Source organism: Callorhinus ursinus, unplaced genomic scaffold (assembly GCF_003265705.2).
Source record: "Callorhinus ursinus isolate GAN/ISIS: 27379988/994484 unplaced genomic scaffold, GSC_fseal_2.0 scaffold11, whole genome shotgun sequence".
Taxonomy (NCBI): Eukaryota; Metazoa; Chordata; class Mammalia; order Carnivora; family Otariidae; genus Callorhinus; species Callorhinus ursinus.
In genome coordinates this window covers 48,280,926-48,286,903 of record NW_027397073.1, presented here as the reverse complement: position 1 = coordinate 48,286,903, position 5,978 = coordinate 48,280,926, and the positions used below count along the sequence as shown (strand labels likewise).

The 5,978-nt window shown below is 41.9% G+C and overlaps 1 pseudogene; it reads right to left on the bottom strand.

Annotated features, from left to right (window-relative positions):
• Positions 1-2,095: 2,095 nt before the first annotated feature.
• LOC112834911 (protein kish-A pseudogene) lies at positions 2,096-2,310 on the bottom strand (annotated as a pseudogene).
• Positions 2,311-5,978: the final 3,668 nt, after the last annotated feature.

Genomic DNA, 5,978 nt, shown 5'->3' with positions numbered 1-5,978 from the left:
TGATTTAATTGTCTGTAAAGCATGTCTAGACTATATATAATATATTTAATTAACTTCCTGTGACCTAATGTTTAGGTAGTTTTCAATTTTCAGCCACTATAATATAAAGAGGGTCCCTCACTGCAAATAGTGCCAAATAAAAGTTACAAGCATTTTTCTGCTTCCTAAGAGTGAGAGGCCTGCCTCCCTTTGAACCTTCTCTTTATTCATTCACCCACTCATTTCTATTTTTTGTGGGAGTCTCAAGATAGAACAGTAATTTAGAACTGACAAGATCCTGGTCCTCATGTAGCTCATAAAAACTTACGTTCCTTTGATTTGGTAAAACCAATCAATGGTGCTTTAGTTAAATAAATGTGAAACTAATTCCCACCCACTGGTTCTTGGAGAAAAGATGACAGCCGATGTACTAGACTGAGAGATGAAGTGTTTTGATTAGAAATATAAAGTAAACATATATTTTAGCATAAAGAGTTATGACTCCAGACTTTGTAACTTCTTAGGGAAATCCACAATTTAAATTACCTATTTCCTCAAATTATTCTGTTGTTTTAAAAACCACTTAATTGAGGTATAATTGACATATGGACATACAACTCGGTGTGTTTGGAGATAGTATATACACCCATAAAACCATCATCATAATGAGGGCCATAAACTTAGGCATCACCTCCAAAAGTTTCTTTCCACCCCAGAAAACAAAACACAATGAGTTATCAATGAGTTATCACCTTACGCCTGCTAGGATGGCCATATATAGATATGGTGAGGACATAGAAAAAAGGGAAGGAACCCTTTTACTCTATTGATGGGAATGCAAAATGGTGCAGCCACTATAGAAAACGATATGGAGTTTCCTCAAAAAATTAAAAATAGAATTACTATTTGATTAAGCAATTCCACTTCTGGGTATATTTCCGAAGGAATTAAAATCCAGATCTTGAAGAGGTATCTGCACTCCCATGTTCATTGCAACATTATTTATCATAGCCAAGATATGGAAACAACCTACATGCCTATCAACAGATGAATGGATGAAGAGAATGTGAGACAGATATATATAATAGAAAAATATTCAGCCTTGCAAAAGAAGGAAATCATACCATTTGCAAGAACATGGATGGACCTGGAGGACCTTATGCTAAATGAAATAAGTCAGAGAGTCTACGGCCATACCACCCTGACCACGCCCGATCTCGTCTGAAATAAGTCAGAGAAAGACAAATATTGTGATCTCACTTACATGTGAATATAAAATAGCCACACTCATGGAAGCTCATAGCACAACGGTGGCAGGAGGAATGGGGAAACGGAGATAGTGGTCAAACGGTACAAAGTTTCAGTCATGCAGGAGGAATAAGTTCTGGAGAACTACTACTGTTCAGTGTAAGGGCTGCGATTAACAATGCTGTATTGTATACTTAAAAATTTGATAACAGGGTAGATCTTATGGTAAGTGCTCTCACCACAAAGGGAAAAAGCAAAATAAAACATAACAAAACATAATAAATTATTATTTCTTTAAAGATTGTATGTTCTTACTGCATAGTGTGTAGGAAAAGTTGAGGGCTGGACTGGTAGGAGCAGTGCATCTTGCCTGAGTATATGGGTCTAGAGGGAGAATACTATAAAAATAAGAACTGATTCCTGAGAAGATGGAGATTTAAAAAAAAAAATAGCTGTCTCCACAAGCTTTTTTTTCCCCTCATTCTATAAAGATTTGTCATTTTCAAATCACAGTGAAAGGAACTAGAATAATTTACCAATTTTGTTTCCCATTATGTGCCTTAGAGATACCTCCGGGAAAACTGGTGTCTGATGCAACAGAATAACATTTGCAGACTGTAACACGGTGGTGACAGTACCGAGGTTGATTGTTACAGGCATATTAAACTCTTTGAGTATTATATGGTTACATCCTGTTTATACAGGACATTGGTCCAATAACAAAAATAAAGAACAGCAGCTGGAAATTTATCTCATTCAGTGTTCAGAGATAAAAGGGTTAATCATTCATTCCGTTATTTTCTGCAGATACATATTTTTTTCATACAGAAATCTGATAGCAATTAAATAAGGATGTTTTTCTAAGCTACTACACGAAGAGGATGCTGAAGGCCATTACCCTACAGCATACTGCATCATAAGGACTATTCCGTTCACCAGTTCTGGCCACTTCCAAAACATACCCAAGAATCCAGTTTTATTTCTGTCCAGGAAGCTGGATGCCAAGGATCAGATACAAGCACAGGTACATTTAAGCAGCAAGATTATAGTCAACAGACTCTGAAAATGGAAAATGGCAGACATAGCGAGGCTGGAAAAACCCCAGCCACATCCCCCTTCCAGGCCCAGGGTGGAAGAAGCGTCTGCACAAACTTAATGGTGCATTAGCAGCAGCTATGGTGTCACCTGGAACGTGGATATTTGATGGTTCAGCTTTCTGCTTCCTCTTCGCTGCATGCTCTTGGACAAGCCACTCTGGGTCCCCATATCCTCATTAATCAAATGCAGACAAAATGAAAGCATTTACTTCATTGGGTTATTTTGAAAAATAGCATCATAATGTATGTGAAAAAGCATTATTAACTTGGCAGACATATTGCTTTTAGTTATTGTTTGTTTTGCGGGGTTAGTTAAATGAAAAATACTTTGACGGTTGAGATCCCAGACATGTGTTGTAAAAAAGATGTGTCTATTTTTTATTATTCAATAATACATAATCATCTTTGAAAAATAAAAACACCCAACATGTCCATGCTTACACACCCTCACCCCTCCAACTGCCTGGTGTTTCACTGACACCATCTTGCCCTTGGCTTCCAAGCAATGGAAGACAGTGACACTGTACATCCCTTCTTATATGGAGCATCATCTATCAGCACTATCCTTAAGCCCTCTTCCCTTGTAATCCTTCTTAGGAAATCCTTCGCTCAGGTTATATTTTATTCTAGAAATTTGAGCATTTCTTTTACAGATATTTAAATTATTAGTCCATCTGGAGTTAATTTGACATAGGGTGGGAGAGATGTGTCATAGTTTTGCAAATGCTAATCCATTTACAAAATAGATATCTTTGCAAATGGCATTCAACACCATTTATTGAATGACCCTGCCTTTCATCACTGATTTGAGTTGCAAATTTTTCCATATACTAAGCTACTAAATATATTTGAGAAGGCTTTTAGATGAGACATTCCACTGAATTGTCTGTTCTTTGCCCAATCACTCCCACATATTTTAATTAACTTTATAGAAGCTTTCCTCTCTAATGAGTGAGGCCCTCAACCTTTCTTTTCCATCATTAATTGGCTTCCTAGCATGCTTCTTCTTTCTGAAGATCTTTAGAATCTTTTTATATGCACATTCTAGACATCCATGAAAATACAGGAAAATCTCCAAACTCTCAACAACATAAAGATTTAAGGTGACAGACAATATGATACTGGAAGCAGGATGTAGGATTTCTAAATTCTAAGCTGTATTGGAGCTGTATTTAGAAAACCTGCCATCCACTTGAAAGATCCCCTAGCATTGTGGCTCTGAGTATATACACTTTTATGACTACAATTAATTTGCATTTTATTTTTTTTTAAATGTTGGCTTCCCCATCAGAGTCTGAGCTCCTCTGGGGCAGGGGCTATTTCTTAAACATCTTTCGTATCATTGCACAGAGATGGGGACACAGTAAATGCTCAAAAAACATTTAGAGAATCCATTCATGGTACACAAAACCCTCCTGCTTGGCAATTCCCTGGCTGTATTTTTCCTCTGTCTTTGCTGGAGGGCAAGGTCCTGGGGGGTGCCCGAGGCTCACCCAGCTCCAAGATGCCACCCCACCCCCCCACCTGGCTCACAGTAGGCACTCGGCAAATGCTGACTCCTTCCATTTCCATGCCCTCTCTTCACTTCCCTCTCCCCCTGGTGGGGTATGGAAAACAACGCCTCAGAGAGTCGGCTAACATTTCCCTAAGAAAACCAGGTGGCTGCCGGGAGGATGTGACAAGTACAAATGAAAACACGATTCCAAACTGCGAGAGCTTCCTGGCCCGGGTAGAGACTGACTCCCTGAAATGACCTCATCTAGGCCAGCGTACCTGACCTCATTTTTGTTATAGAGTGCAGAAACGGGACTTTCGGTAGGACTTTGAAGTCTGGAGTCTCTGGAGGACGTCAGGAAGTAGAGGCAAGTTGATGCCCCTGGGTGAGGAGACCCGGGACAGCACATTATTCTTTGGAAGTGGATCTCCCTGGGGTTCACGGTCAGCTTTCCTCTGATGGCTTCTGGGTACCCTACATATGTCAAAGGAAGAACCAAAGGCTTTCTCTTGCACCACAGGATTAACTGGTCAAACTGGGAGATGCTGCTGGAAGATGGCGGACACCCCATGTGGAGAAGGACTTCTCATTCCTGGTCCCTTGAAACTCTGGGAATGTCACATGTAAAGGAGGAAAGAAAGAAAAGCGTGTGCTTGAGCTCTCTATTGTCTTCTTACGTTTTCATAGCAATTGGTGGGGGGCTGAGGGGAGCTTAAGGTTGAACTTAAGAGAATTTCTAAAACCCACCAGATGTCAAGCCTGAGGCTGGAGACCGTTTGGGAGCTTCTCATGCTTCTGCTGTGGACCCCTTTGCCCAGACACTGCCAGAAGCCCTCCAGGGGACCTCGAAGGGCAGAACTCACACGTCCTGGGCACAAAAGCTCCCACACTTCCTTCAGGTGCTCCTTCCCCGAATGCGTCCAAATGCCCCCCGCCCGCCGTAGCTGAAGAGGCCAGGCTCTGACCCGGCTGGATCCTTGTTGACCAGGACACTGGGCCCAATCCAGCTTCCTGCTCTGCTAGTTTTCTTGGTGTTTGTTTGCAAAGGAAACCTTGATTGCTCAGCCTGTGGGAGAGAATATTCTCTCGGGCTCTTATGGCCTATTTCTTTTGTTGAAGGACAGACACAGTGCAATGCTTTCTTCTCTAGCATATGGAACAAGGCTTTAGGGACTTCTTTGGATTGGGGCAGGTACAGAGAGCTCAAGGGCCTGGGGTCAGCAGCCTTAGCGGTGACTACACTGCCCTCTCTTTAGGAGTTGACCTTGGACCTCAGGTCTTAGGAGGGTGTACCTTACAGTCTGAAGAATGGCCCAGCCTCAGTGTGGGCAGTCGGCTTTGACCAAGCCCGCAGCTTTGCAGTGGAGGGTGAAGAGTTAAGGGGCACCTGTGCTAGTTCTGCAAATTAATTCTGGCAGCCAGTGGGGTGACGTGTTGTAGTGAGATCCCCCTGTCTCCCGTACAAGAACAGATAACAGTAGAACATTGTATGAACACCTGTGTCTGGTTCTTGGAACCCCAGAGGGGAGTTAGGAACAAATGTCCAAGGGCTTTGTGCGATTCCCTGCTCGGGTCCGATTGTGCTCCCACTCTCCACAGAGGAAAATGACGGGTGCTCCACCAGTGCCCATGCATGCTCGGCCTCAGATATTACCTTGTTTCAATCTTACAAACCATAGCGCATGGTAACCTAGGCAGTAGGAGATCTCCTTTCCCCTTTCTTTTTGTTATTTTTACCACTGAAGAAACTGAGGTCCAGAGAGGCACAGTGACTTGTCCATGGTCACAGAGCAGAACTTGTATCATGTCCCGTGCTCAGAAGGAAGTCTATAAATGCTTGCTAGTGGTGAGATTTAACTTAATCAGAAGGAGGTCTATAAATGCTTGCAGGTGGTGAGATTTAACTTAAAGCCAAGTAAAAGGTGATTTTGTGGTTTCGTTCATTCATTATTTATTTGTTTACCACCTCTCAGGAGCAAAGCATTAACTTTTAGCATCCAGCTAATTCATCATTCCTTGTAAGAGCTGTCTGTTTTAGCTTTGAATTTTTCTCTTTTTCTCCCATCCCCATTGCTTTCTCCCCTAGAGGCACCAGACTCCTCCGTTCGGTGCATGTCCTTGGGTATGTGTGCTTGAAAATACATGTGTAGCATCATTTT